This window comes from Carlito syrichta, unplaced genomic scaffold (assembly GCF_000164805.1).
Source record: "Carlito syrichta isolate Samal-C Ts95f unplaced genomic scaffold, Tarsius_syrichta-2.0.1 Scaffold315166, whole genome shotgun sequence".
NCBI lineage: Eukaryota > Metazoa > Chordata > Mammalia > Primates > Tarsiidae > Carlito > Carlito syrichta.
In genome coordinates this window covers 833,782-849,558 of record NW_007259262.1, presented here as the reverse complement: position 1 = coordinate 849,558, position 15,777 = coordinate 833,782, and positions in this window count along the sequence as shown.

The following is a 15,777-nucleotide window of genomic DNA, read 5'->3' as shown; positions in this document are numbered from 1 at the left end:
CCAATACTCCAGGACTGAGACTCAATTTGATGTTTAACCCTTTCCCTGTTTAACCCAAGGATACTTTCCACAGGGCTCTTTGCGGCTTTAGCATTTACCCCCAATTTTTTTTTTAAATAAAGAAAATTACGATACATTACAAAAAAAGTCTCCTCTTCATCCTCCTCCTTCTCCTCCTCTTCTTCTTCTACTTCTTCTCCTTTTTTATAAATTTCATCAGAATTAGAGACATGTCTATTTAGAAATAACTCCAAGAGCAGTTTTTATATTTTATTTTCACATTGAAATCCAGTCAGATCTGCATCAGCCTCAAAGATTGTGTTTATATAAAAGTAAATGAATACAGCAGCTATCTGCACCTTTTTTTTTTAAACAGCTAAAGGGTTAAGTCTTCAGTTCTTATTGACAGACCTTTAGAAAATAACTTCTCTCTTAAGCTTCCAACCTTGACTCACATCTCATGCATCTGTAATTCAAAAAATTTCGTTCCTCAGAAAAGGAGAACCAATTTTTTTATAACTGAGAAACTTTTTTGTTACCTTCACAGCTAAATGAATACTAGATTAAATTTATTTTATTAAAATATTTCTTAATGTGTCTGTTGGCTGCTTGGATGTCTTCTTTTGTGAAGTGTCTGTTCATATCTTTTGCCCATTTTATAATGGGGTTGTTTGTTTTTTTCTTTTCAGCATGTTTGAGTTCCTTGTAGATCCAGGATGTTAAGCCTTTGTCAGACCTGGAATTGGCAAATACTTTTTCCCAGTCTGTAGGTTGTCTCCCTGCTCTCTTGATGGTTTCTTTGGCTTTGCAGAAGCTTGTCAGTTTAATAAGGTCCCACTTGTCTATCTTCTCTCTTATGACCTGTGGGTTTCGGGTTTTGTTCAGGAATTGGATGCCAGTTCCAATTTCCATGAGGGTATTTCCTTCCTTTTCTAAGGTTCTTATGGTTTGAAGTTTTACATTTAGGTCTCTGATCCATTTGGAGTTAACCTTTGTGCATGGGGATAGATAGGGGTCCTGTTTCAATCTTCTGCATGTGGTCAGCCAGTTTTCCCAGCACTATTTACTGAATAGGTTCTCCTCTCCCCAGTGGTAGATGGTGGGGGCTTTGTCGAAGATGAGTTGGTTGAGAAATTAAGGTTTTGCTTCTGGAATCTCAATTCTATTCCATTCATCGATATGCCTGTTCCTGTACCAATGCATCATCAGGGAGATGCAAATCAAAATCACACTGAGATACCACCTAACTCCAGTCAGAATGGCAATTATCAACAACTCAAAAAATAACAACTGCTGGAGAGGGTGTGGTAAAAAGGGAACACTTCTACACTGTTGGTGGGAGTGTAAACTAGTGCAACCTCTATGGAAAGCAGTGTGGCGATTCCTAAAAGCTCTAAAAATCAACCTTCCATATGACCCTGCAATCCCCCTACTGGGAATATACCCTGAAGACCTCAAATCACTCTATTAAAAAGATACCTGCACATGTATGTTTATCGCAGCATTGCTCACAATAGCAAGAACCTGGAAGCAACCATGCTGCCCATCAAAAGAGGACTGAATTTAAAAATGTGGTACATATACACGATGGAATACTACGCAGCCATAAAAAAGAACAAAATCGTGAATTTCGCAGCAACCTGGATGGAACTAGAGTCTATAATACTGAGTGACCTCTCACAGAAACAAAGATCCAAGTATCACATGTTCTCACTCATATAATGGACCTTGAACATCCAATGTAATACTATAAGAAAATGACTGACGGTACTGGGAAACTGTGGGGGGGGGGTGGGACTAACAGTCGCAAATATCTGTCTGGGGATGGGGAAACACCTCTTATCAACAGGGTGCCTGAATGAAACGTAATTGTACACCTAACCCTTAACTGTACCCTACAAAATCATAATAAAAAATATTGATTAAAAACAAAAAAACAAACAAAACAACGACAACAAAATATTTCCTCAGCTCTGTAGAGCTCCCTCAACTCCCTTATAACTCCCTCAACTACATAGAATCCTTTATAGAATAAAAAGTCTAAGAAGCAACTGAATGTTTTTCCCCTGCACATAATACATATCTTCTGTTTAACTGCCTGCAGGATTTATACAAGTGTGTAGGCTGATTAATGGTCCTCTCACTCCCTCCAAAATCCACTTCTTAGATCTTGGAATCTTTAAATGTTATACTGTAAATAGAAGCTTGCAGAAGTGATTAAGTTAAAGTTCTTGAGAGGGATAGATAATCCTCAATTATCTAGGTGGGGGCTAAATTCAATCACTTGTATCCTATAAGAGTAAAATGGAGGGAAATTTGGCACAAAGAAGAGAAAGCAACATGACTAGACTGATGTGGCCACAAGCCAAGGAATGCTGGCAACCCTGAGAATCTAGAAAAGGCAAGGAATGACCTCTTCCCCAGATGAGGGAGGATGGCCTTACCAACACCTTGGCTTCTACCCATTGAGACTTTCAAGCTTCTCGTCAAACTCCAGAACTATGAGAGAATACATTTCTGTGTTTGAGCCATCAAGTTTATGTCATTTTGTAGCAGTGGCCATTGGAACTAATGCATTTTTTTCACCAAAGTATATCTAAACATTATTTATCCAACATTATTTTTGCCAAGGTTTACTTTCTTTTATATTTTTATTTTTTATTTTTATCTAAAAAATGTGGGATACAATTCAGGGTTGGGTATACAAATGGTCATTGTACAGGTAGGTATTTTCAGTTTTGTTTTTTTTTTTGAGTTGAAGTCTCACTCTGTTGCCCAGACTGGAGTGCAGTGGCCACTCCCGGCCACCGCAGCCTCGACCTGCTGGGCTCCGGCGATCCTTCCACCTCAGCCTTCCGAGAAGCCGGAATTACAGGCATGCTACCACGCTCGGCTGATTGATTTATTGTAGAGATGAGGTCTCGCTGCCCAGGCGGGTCTCGAACCCGCGGGCTCAGGCAATCCACTCACCTCAGCCTCCCAAGGATTACAGGCTAAGCCACCAAGCCCAGCTTATTTTCAGTTTTCAAATGCAAGCGCTTCTTCATTTGGTGCTAGTTTTCAGATATAAGTCTGTGATTTTTCTCCCTCAGTCCTGTCCTGTAATAAATAGGGCAGATGTGCCGACTCTGTCCCACTTTAACCTCTCTTTAATTTTTTCTTATTTTTTTCTTTATTCCATTTCTCAGAAACATTTTAATTTGGAAAAAATTTCCTCTGGTGGTTGCTTCTCCTCTCAGATTTGTTTTCTATATGGAATCCATTATTATTATTATTGCCATTTTATTATTTTACTTTAATTTATTTAAAAATGTTTGTTTTGCATTTTATGTAGGTTGTATCTCAACTTATTTTTTTCTTTATAACAGTTTGTTTTATAAATGCAGAAAATATTTCTTTAATTCTTTGAAAATAAATTCTTAGCCGGGCTCGGTGGCTCAGCCTGTAATCCCACACCTTTGGGAGGCTGAGGTGAGTGGATTGCCTGAGCCCACGGGTTCGAGACCCGCCTGGGCAGCAAGACCTCATCTCTACAATAAATAAAAAAAATCAGCCGGGCGTGGTAGTGCATGCCTGTAATTCCGGCTACTTGGAAGGCTGAGGGGGAAGGATCGCCGGAGCCCAACAGGTCAAGGCTGCAGTGGCCGGGAGTGGCCACTCCACTCCAGACTGGGTGACAGAGTGAGACTCCAATTCAAAAAAATAAATAAAAAATAAAATAAATTCTTATATATTAATAAATATTATAAAAATGCTCCACTATTTCTGCACTAAAAGTTCTTCAGCAGTAGGTTATCTTTGGTTATAGTTATTCCTTTTTAATGAATTATTTTCCCATAGGCCTATGCTTACACAGTATTATAATGTGAATGTTGTAGTTTTATAGTTTTAGCAGCTATTGATGGGGCTCCCAGGTCAAAGAAGAAAGCAAAGATTATGTTTAATAAGATTTTAACTTATTAATGCAGAAATTCAATATCATGTAAGGTCTAAGAAGAAATTCTAGTGGAAGGTCCTACCACAGAGTAGACATTTATCTGGATTACAGAGTGTTTCTTTCCCAAAATAGTTTAGATAGACAGAAAATTGCCTTAGCAATGCTACATTTTGCTTTGGTTTTTACTGCAGTTGCTTGTTTCAGTTTACTTCATTTCAACCTCAAATGGTCATGGTCATTGGGATTCACTTTCAGAGGTCTGTTTGTTTTTTGTTTAACTCAGTTTTCAATACCAGGAATACAATTGGTTTAAATGGAGAAGTCCAAGTGCTGCAGACTACAATAATATCGATTTTAAAAATCCTCAAACTGTAAACAGGAATAGGTTGGAATTATGTGTGACTCCAGTGCAAAGATCTGTATCCTAAAAAAGGAAAAAAATATTCTATAATTTCAAAAATTGTAAGTAAATCAGTGTGTCAGAAATCTTTCATCAGAGTCTCAAGGGAGAATATTCCCCACAAAAAAAATACACAGCTACAGTGATATCAACTGGTGATCACAACATTGGTACTAATTATTCTATTAAAAAAGAAACCCAACTAGGCATAGTGGCTCATGCCTGGGAGGCCCAGGAAAGATGATTATTTGTGCTTAGAAGTTCAAGACCAGCCTGGGCAACATAGCGAGAACTTGTCTTTACAAAAAATAAAAATACAAATTTAGCCAGGTGTGATGGTTTGTGCCTGTAATCCCAACTATTTGGGAGCCTGAAGCATAAGGCTCATCTAAGCCCAGGCAGTTGAGAGTGCAATGAGCCGTGTGCATGCCACTGTACTCCAGTGCCTGAGTGATGGAGTGAGACCTCAATTTCAAAACACAAACAAACAGAGATGTATGTTGTCTCAACAAATAATAGTTACAAGAACTCTAAAATTATTTTTACTGAATCAAATTATGACAGTTTTCAGTTTGACTAGCACTTCTGAGGATTTTACTTCTTTGTAATAGAAATAATAACTCTGACATATTATAATAAAGCATTTTAAAGACTTCCTTATTTATTCATTAATTTTTTTTCAATTAAGGGTCAAAAGATGTGGTGTTAATCCTGAGTGGAATAAACCAACTATCTTTGCTCAAACATATTCAAATTCACCCAATACCTCTGTTTTAAAAAAATTATTTTAAGATAGCATTGTTTGATGAAGGTCAAGAAGAAGAAGTGAGGCTCACTAAACTAAGAGATTTTAAAGGCTATAATTAAATATCAAAGTGTATTTTTATATAATAATTTATTTCATAATAATTTATTTATATAGTAATTTATTTCATAATAATAATTAATTTAATAATAATTTATAAACTAAGAAAAGAATGTCTTAATTCAATAATGTTCTCCAAAAATTCCTTTCTCATACAATATTTCTTTAAATATGCAGGAAAATTCTGAAATAAAAAACAAACAAAAATAAACAGGAAAATAAAGGGCAGCATAAAGACAGTGCAAAAGAGAAATGATTTAAAGGAGCAGATATAAATTATGACTAAATATATTGTCATGCAATAAGAAAATAAAAGGGAAACCCCAAAATGCATAAATCAGGAGTTTGAAGCACAAATAAAAGAATTCAGGAAAGAAGTAGATTACAGAGACAATAACGTACATACTAGTAGACACAAAAAGAAGTAGAAAAAGAAAGATAAACTCCCAGTTATGAAGCCCAGGTCGATAGCAACACACATGAGAACAATCGTGGATAGAAACAGCATAAAAATATGACAGGATTGAAAAGTAAACTGAATAAAGTCCAGAAAGAAAAAAGACAGATGAAACAATTAGCAAAGATACAAAGACACAGATCCAGTACAAGGCACACTAAAATATGAAAACTGAAATAGAAAGAAAAGAAAATTGGAGATCTAATTCAGGAGAAAGTATATTAAAAAAAAACTTTTTGTCTGTAAACTGAAAAAGAGTGTTATTTCTTTAGGAGAAAATGTGTTAGAGAAGTACATATATTTTAGGAATGCTACTAGACCAAAAAATTCTTCTTTATTAGAAAGATTAGAAAACAACCTAAATTCTCACCAACAAGAAAAAATTTAAATTAATTTGGTTATTTATCTAATAGAATATCACACAGCCGTTACATGAGGCAACTCGCCCCATATGCTGATATGGAAATATCTGCAAGGTTTTTAAATCAGAAAAATCAATATGCATAATCTTATAGATATGTATGATTTCTACTTAAGAAAACCAATACGCATGGTACAGATGCTTGAATATGCATAGATTACCTCTGGAAGCACACAGAAAATCTAACAGCAAATGCCCGTGGGGAGGAAATTGCATGGCTGTGATACAGCTATGGGCCTGAGAATGGCATTCCATGTTCTGTATCTGAGTGTCTTTCAAACTTTGTAGCATGTATACATATTACCTATTGAAAACAAATATAAAATTTAAATTTTAAAAGGCAGCCAAACCGAGCATGGTGGTTCAAGTCTGTAGTCCCAGCACTTTGGGAGTCCAAGGCGAGAGGATTGCCTAAGTTCAGGGGTTCGAGACCAACCTGGGCAAATTGGTGAGACCTCATCTCTACAATAATTCAAAAAATAAGCCAGGTGTGGTTGCGCATGCCTGTAGTTCCAGCTACTTGAAAGGCTGAGGTGGAAGGATCGCCGGAGCCCAGCAGGTTGAGGCTGCGATGGCTGCGAGTGTGCCACTGCACTACAGCTTGGGTGACAGAGTGAGATTCTGACTTAAAAAAAAAAAAAAGGCAGCCAAACCTGTTGTCTAATTATTCTCAAAGAAAAAATACAATACTACAACAGCTGAATATCCACACTGTTGCTTTTAGCAGCTATTGTTTGGCATTATAATGGGCAATGCTAAATCCAACATATTAATTGTTTCAATGATTTGAAGTGACATTTTACTGCTAACTAATCCTGGAGGACCTATGAAGACAGTGCAACTTGAAATCATACATTTGGCAAGAGTTCTGCTAACATTCCTCAATAGCCTGTCATACCTGCCCTTGACACCCTTAACATTTCTAGGTCTAAGTGGCTCTTCGATGCTCTGTGCTACAGAATTCTGGGATCCCAAACAAGATACTGATTCTTTTACAGGAAAGAAAAATACCAATAGGACATCTTAAATGCAAACACAATTCCTGTCCTTTCATTTCCATCGTGGAATGTTCACGTGGTCACTTACAATTTGCTTCAGTCCATATCTGAATGTGTGCATCCTGGGTTGTTGGAGAATCTGCTTAAAGCCCACATCACTTTCCACCTCATAAGACAAAGAAATAGAATCACCAACATTTTGACATCATAACCACACCAGACAGAATTCCTTTAACCTTCCTGTTACTAGTGAATACTCCCTTCTTGTTTTCTATGGATAAGTTCTAAGAGGAGGGAACAGCAATGGGCAAAAAACAAGCAAATCAACAGAGTAACGCACCCAGATTCTTTATAAGCTTCTCCGATGTTTTTGATCAGTATAGATCTTCTACCCTGTAGAATTTTCACCATATTGACTTCTGTATTTTCTGAATACAGCCAGCATGACTGTTACACATAAGACATTATATTTGACATTTTTTTGTTTCTGCAGTAAGACTTTCTCAATAAAGAAAGCAGTGCCTTGTTCTACAATCTGGCTCATGTTCTTTCTTTCCATTTTCAACTACAACACTCAGAGGGAAGATCTTACTTAGAGGAGCACTGTGGTAGCAAATGCCCGGAGGATGTCTTTAGATGGGTGATAAAGAGTCATTGACACTTAAATCTGAGGTGAGAATGACAGTAATGAGACTGTCATGCAAAGATCTGATGAAGAACATTCTAGGTTAGTACAAAAACCCCAAGGCAAAAACAAGTTTATTGTGTTTGAAGAGAAGGTTGGAGTTTAGAAAGAATAACAAAAGCCACAGGAGATGGAGTTGAATCACACAGGGTTTTAGAAGAGCATTAGGCCTTCACATTTTTATTCTAAGTTTAATGGGACGGCTAAAGGATGATTCTAAGCATGGGAATGGCATGATCTGATTTAGATTTCAAAAGATCGCTTTGCTCTGTGGCAAAAGGATTGCTGGGATAAGTAGTCCTCGCAGAGGCAGGGAGCACAATAAGGAGACTGTGGAAATCGTCCAGACAACAAGTGATTTGGGCTTGCATATCTGTGGCTTGATAGAGAGCAGCGGTAGTAAAGGTTCTGGTAGGAAAATGGAATATGCTTTGGAGGTGAAATCGCTGAAGCCTTTTAAGGTACTGAATGTGGGGTGTGAAGAAAATGAGAGGATGACTCAGATCGTCGGTCTGATTAACTCAGCATATTGTGGAGCATTGAGGTGAGGCAGAAAAGCTAAGATGAGGGGGCTCAGGAAAAACAGCAAGTCTGTCAGTTGAGGGTGTCATTCAAGAGTTCTAGATGAGCTAATTCACATTGTTCATATTAAAACAAAAACCCCATACATCTTAGGAAAACTTGTTAGATCTTCAATTCTGATCCAAGACTTTCTCTCCAACCATAGTTCTAGTTAATCTCAAGAAACATACACAAATCTCACCTTCCAAATCAAACTGCTATTCTGTTCCCTTTATCCCAACCACTTACCCTGTATAATTTCCTAATAAAGGGCAACGCATCCTATATTCCTAGGGGTAAGTTAGTTTCTTCTTTTAGCTTTTTCTGGCATCTGCCAGGCATAATCACCTCCCCCAGCAGCAATATTTCACTTTATTCATACTTTTTAGTAGAAGCTATCATGCTGACATTCTCACCAGCTCTACCATGAGCTCCTCAGGGGTGAGTCTACATCTAATTCATTTTAAGATTTCTGGAAACTGCCTCAGTGCATGAAATCGCACTAAAAACCAACTTTTGTGTGCACTCATACTGAAAAAAGAGCTCAGCAGTATTTTCAGACCCACCCACATCTATATAGTAATCACTCTCTCAAGACACATCTCCAAGTGGGAGGAACATAGAAAGGTATAGTTGGAAAACCAAAGATAAGATTTGAGGAGTAAAAATATGAATATTATTATAGCAACCCCTTTCAAATGTATTCTTATTTTTATTGCTGAACCATTTCAATGTTAGACAAAGAAGTACAAAAACAGTCCAGCATTCAAGTTTTCTCAGTTCCTTTGTGGGTAGCAGACCATGCATGGAGGAACACATCATTTCCATACTAAATGCACACGTCCATAATTAAACCACAGTTGTTTCCTCCCAACTTGCAGATATGGGTCAAGAATCTAACAGAGATTCAGAAATGGCAGCAGCAGGTCTGGCTCCACTGCGGGACGCCTAGACGAGAGGGGCACATGCCAGCTGAGGGGGTTTGTGCTCTCTCTCTGACTCTTTTTCTGGGGGTCTAAATCTGTTTGTTGCTGACAGGCACGGAAAGCCCATCCAAGCACCTGTGTCACAAAACTCAGCAGCTGCGTGACTGCCACCACTGATCCATCTGCGAGGCTGGTGCTGCCACATGTCAATTGACTCACAGAAAGTGGGTTGGAAGAGAAATTCCGTTAGAGAAGGGGGATAGCAAAATGGATATATCATTTGCTCTTGATCACTGATAATATATAGAAAACATGGATGGAAAACAAGGATATTGCAAATGATCAGCACAGATGAGTAATGACTGTTACATGACAAAAGGAAAAGCTTTTAATTTGAAAAAATGACTAATTTTATAATTTGAGGATCAAAGACATTTACTTTTTTTTTTTTGTAGAGATGAGATTTTGTTATGTTGCTCTGGCTTGTGTTAAACTTCTAGGCTCAGGCAATCCTCCTACCTGGGCATTCAAAAGTACTGGGATTACAAGTGTGAGCCACCATGCTGCCCCCCCCCTTTTTTTTTTTTTTTAGTTTTCTAATTTTTTTTTTTTTTTTGAGTTGTGTTTTCACTCTATCACTGAGGCTGGAGTGCAGTGGCAGGATCACAACTCACTACAGCCTCAATCTCCTGGGCTTAAGAGATCCTCCTGCCTCCATTTGTGAGTAGCTGGGACTACATGTGTCCAGTAACCACACCCAACGTTTTTTTTTTTTTTTTTTTTTTTTTGCAGAGGAGAGGTCCTATGTTTCCCAGGCTGGTCTTAAACTCCTGAGTTCAAGCAATCCTTCCGCCTCAGAGTACTGGGCTTAGAGCCATGAGCCACTGCGCCTGGCTGGCTTTTACTTTTTTAATGACTTGTTACACATAATTGCATTGCCAGAGTCACTAATTCAGTGAAGAGATAAAAGAATGATGTCTTACCAAAGAATCCAAAACATTAGCTGAGGTTTACTAACTTAAATTTTTAGGCAACAAAAATTTCATTAACCAAGACTCAAAAAACATTTTTTTAAATGTCAGAACTTATCTGAACTGAAGGTATCAATGCAGCATTATCACTGAAAAAAGTCTTAATAAAATTATCAATAATGTGAAAATGATTATGGGAAAGTGTTAAAACTCTTAAGGCCTTTTTGTTGCACATTTTCATCTGTAACTACGCTAACAATGTGCAACTCAAAAATAATATACTAATAGCAACTATCACTTGGACTTACTATGCATCGGACACATGAGGTGCTCAAGTGTTTTATTTTAATTTTCTTAAGTGTTTATGCTTAAAAAACAGACTCAAAGAAGTTACCTGTCTCAACAAAATGAACTATTTAATTTTTCTTAGAATAAGTTTTATTTCACTCATCTTTTTTATGGCACTATTCATAGTGGTACTTATTAGGTAGTACTTGATAAACATCTCAGTCCCTAAGCTACTGAGACTGTACAATCCAATAATATTGTATTATGAAGTACATGTACAATACTGTACTAGCTAAAAAAATCAATATAACACAAAATCCCATGGAATAGGTCAATGGGAAATCTGAAGGATAAAAACAAATATTTGTCATGATAAGGTTCAGTTGAAAAATGATAAATTTGGATTTTAGGAAGCAAAGTATCTGGCCAAATCAATTAAATGGCAAAGATAACAAATGCTTCCCATATATTTGCTCCAGCCTCTTCAACTTTTAAAAGATAATTTATCAGAACAATTTTTTAAAAAATGTAAATCACTTATATCAGTGTACTAAGATGATAAATAATTTCTATTTCAGAATTTTATCTTCAGTATTCCTAGAATGCATATAAATTCATAGTGGAATTAAAACCTGAAAGGAGCATTGAAAAATGATCCACTATAACAATGAACAATATAATATGCACAATATGTACCTTTACATATTGAACTAGACACGCCAAAGCTAAATGAATTTAAGGCAATGTAAACCACTACCATGAAAATATGAAGAATAGAGTTCTTTCCAAGTTCCCAAGTGCATACAAACATTCATTGAAAATGCATTCTTCATATTAGATGGTGCTGTTAATTTTTTTCAGAATTTCAATAAGAATAATTTTCAAACATACATACATACATTTGAAAATAATTTTACAGTAAACATTCATATTTACACCATCAGTTCTGCAGTTATTTTGCTATATTTACTCTGTCACATATCTATTCATCTATATTTATTTAAACATTCCTCTAGCTATCAGTTTGTCTCTTATTTTTGATACATTTCAAAGAAATGTACAGATATCAGTCTGTGTCTTTACACATACTACAACACGCATATTATTAACAAGAGTTCTATATTCTTTTTCAGTGCTTTTTGCCACTGTTGGTTTTCAGACAAATTTTACATAAAATTCAGTGCATAAATCTTTAGCTCTCCTTTCAATGAATTCTGACAAATGCATCTAGATGTTCATTTTAAAAGGGCATGGATTACATAAAGCTAATCTGTTTGTTATTTTCTCAACTTCTTTCAAGGTTGTGAATTGAGGGCTATAAATTAAAGGCAAACAGTCAACCTTGATGAATTGTATTTTATGAGCATTTTCAAAATTTATATTGGAGTTCTAAGTTACAAGCAACCAAAACCAACAGAGACAAATCACAATCATCTTTGCCTAAGCAGAAAATAAATTTACTTAAAAATATGTTGCAAGCCGGGCTCGGTGGCTCAGCCTGTAATCCCGCGCCTTTGGGAGGCTGAGGTGAGTGGATTGCCTGAGCCCGCGGGTTCGAGACCCGCCTGGGCAGCGAGACCTCATCTCTACAATTAATCAAAAAATCAGCCGGGTGTGGTAGTGCATACCTGTAATTCCAGCTACTTGGAAGGCTGAGGCGGTAGGATCCCCGGAGCCCAGTAGGCGAGGCTGCGGTGGCCGGGAGCGGCCACTGCACTCCAGTCTGGGTGACAGAGTGAGATGCCAACTCAAAAAAAAAAAAAAAAAAAAATGTTGCGTGGATATGTTTCAGAAGCACTAAAATTCTTGAAGATCCAGGCTTTAAAATAAGTGGAAGGAAGGACCCAAGTAACAACCGGCATCATTAAACCTGGTCAGGGAAGACACAGTGTAACAGACACTGCACAATGCCATAGACAGCTCTGTTTTCCTTACTGGGGGACAGTTCTTCTGACTCAACTACCTGAGCTGCCATGGTCCACCACCAATGATAGTTTGCTTTGTCCCTAATCATGGTACCTCCACATTGTGAATCACAGGTCCTGGTGAATGCCTCTTACAGGCCTACCTAGGTTACATATGTTAGGAAAACTCTTGAATGGAAGAATCCAGCAATTCTGAGCTTCTGTGGTACATGTTAGTGGTAGAGGTTAGCTTCCCAAAAAGAACAACGAAGAAACAAAGTTTCTTTTTTCTTCTTCTTTTTTTGAGTTGGAGTCTCACTCCACCACCCAGGCTAGAGTGCAGTGGCAAACTCACGGCCACCCTAGCGTCAACCTGCTGGGCTCAGGTGATCTTTCTGCCTCAATCTTCCCAGTAGCCAGAACTACAGGCACCTGCTCCCATGCCCAGTTAATTTTTTTAAATTAATTTTTTTTTTTTTTTGTAGAGATGAGGTCTCACCAAGTTGCCCAGACTGATCTTGAACCCTTGGGTTCAGGCAATCTTCTTACTTCAGCCTCCCAAAGTGCTGGGATTACAGGCTTGAGCCACTGCACTTGGTCCCAAAGTTTCTAAATAATGAAAGGAAGATCATACGATTGGCACTAAAAAGATTAAAGATATTCACTAAACACACATAGTTACATTTCTTTGCTAAACAATTCTATAAAGCCATCACCAGGGCATATAGAGTAGGGAAAAGAACAAAATGCTTTACTTATTCTTACAAACCACTCAACACAATGCTTCTAATACCAGAGTCTCTGGCGACACCAGTTGTGTGTCTTATAAGTCAATTGTGAGACTGTTTTCCTGGAGTTAGAGTCAGGCTGAGGGTTCAGTTCCACAAGATTGCTTCTACTTCAGATACCTGTCACACACAATAGATGTCACCTATACTTCTGACCTATCACCTATAAATCGACTGTCTTATAACCACCTCTATGGGTTTCACCAATTTGCTAGGATGGCTCACAGAACTAAGGGAAATGTTTGCTGGGTTTATTAACAAAGGACTTAATAAAGGATACAGATGAACAGCCAAGTGAAGAGATACATAGGACAAGGTCTGGAAGGGTCCCAAGCACAGGTGCTTCTATCTACTGGAGTTGGGATGTGTCACCCTCCTGGCATGCGGACGTGTTTGCTAACCCAGAAGCTCTCTCTGAACCATAGTTCAGGGATTTTTATGGAGGCTTCATCGTTTAGGCTTGATTGATTATTAGCTCCATTTCCAGTCCCTCTCCTCTCTCCAGAGAATGGAGAGCTCCAAACTTCTAATCATGGCTTGGTCTTTCTGGTGAGACACCCACATCCAAGAGCCACCAAAAATCATCTCATTAGAGCAGAAGACACTCCTATCACCTGGGAAATTCCAAGAGTTTTAGGAGCTCTGTGTCAGGAAATGGGGGTCAAAGATCAAACAGATCTTGGAACAAAAGACCCTCTTAGCGTCCCTATAACTCCAGAAATTCCAAGAGTTTTAGGAGCTCTATATCAGAGACTAAGGGTGGAGATCAACATATATTTCTTTTTTATTGTTTCACACAGGCTAAGCAAATGTTTTGTTCTATCTATCTATCTATCTATCTTAGAGACAACACCTCTCTCTCTTTTCTTTGTCTCTGTGTGTGTATCGCCCAGGCCAGAGTGATGTGGCACAATCATAGCTCACTGCAGCTTTGACCTATTGGGCTAAGGGATCATCCCACTTCAGCCTCCCAATTAGTTGAGATTACAGGCCTGTGCCACCACATTCAGCTTTTTTTCTTAGAGATAGGAGTTTTATCATGCTGCCCAAACTTGTCTTGAACTACTCCTGGCTTCGTGTGATCCTCCCATCTCAGTTGCTCAAAGCACTAGTATTATTGTTGTGAGCCACCATGTCCCACCCGACAAACAAACATTCTTATTTTATGGATTAGGGAATTTTTTGGAAACTTGACCTGGTTTGACTAGGAAGTTCCTGTCAGATTAGAAGAGTGAAACCTCCTCCTCAAGACACAGACCAGTGCTTTAGGACATGTGATTAGTGTAGGGATGGTAACCAATTGGTACCAGCTGGGCCAGATAGTTCCTTAGTAAGGGGTCTAGACATTTAATCTCTCTTATGGCACCCCTTGACAAACAGAGGAGTTTAAACTTTCATTTATCTTTTTGTTTAAAATTTTTTGTTTGAAATTGTTTTTAATTTTATTTATTGTTCCTATTGCAATAACTTGAGGTTGTGCAAACAGTTTTTGGTTACGTGGTTGCACTGCAGGTGGGTACACTTAAAGCCCAGGCTTCTCCACTATAGAGGAGTCTAAACTTGAAGCCAAAGGCAACTTTTTTTCAGCTACAACAGGAAGTTGGTCAGCAGTGATATGAACAAGGAGACAGGCCAAAGTGATCACTAAAGAGAAAGTTCTGTTGGCAGTAACATCAGTGGCTTCAGTCATTTCTTTGGGGCCTGGTCACACAAAACCCTTATTAACTATGTATTACTCTCATGTTCTATTCTAGTCATAAATTTTCCTTTTGATTAGGTAATTCCCAATGGGTTTGTTATTTGCCAGTAAGAGTCTTAATCATTTTATTAATTACAGCTAGATGATCCTGATCTTAAACCTCCTTTCCCCCTACATTGCAGAAATACATCAAAATTTATTAAGGGTAGACCTCAACATATTCTAACTATAATCTTCCATGTAATTAATACTTAATTTATTCCCTTCTTAATAAATAATGCCATGGAATAATGAGTTTCTCTTAAAACAAGGAGTTCCTCTGTGTACTCTTAAAAGCAGATATGAGACCAATACAGGACCAATAAGTGTAGAACAATGCCATCTTCATTTAAATTATTATACATTTTATCCATTCTGCCCTATTTCTATAAAACAGTAATAAGTTTGTAAGTCTAAGCTCTTATGTCATTGTAACTGTACGTAGATTTTGAAGTCTACAAGAGATCAACACCAAATATGGCATTTTCTTGCTACAAGCATGTGAGAGGCAGTAACTTATCTCTGCAAGCTCTAATTCCATAATCATTTATTTCAGGGCCTTGACAGCTAATACTTCAAGCACTATTAATAGAAAATCATGCGAGTGGTGGAGGTGGCACCTTCGGTTTAGTAATGCTGTAGTTAATTTCTTTAGTTTATAAAGTATTTATAAATCTCATCTTTGCAAAGCTGCTAAAACTGTGTGGGCAGAAACCAGTTATCTCCCTATCTAACAGCCTACCTCTCCTCTTCTGCAGCCTACCTAATCACACACAGTCCTCTTACTAAAGCTGTGTGTGGTTTCATCTGATACTTTGCACTTTGCATCTTACGGAAT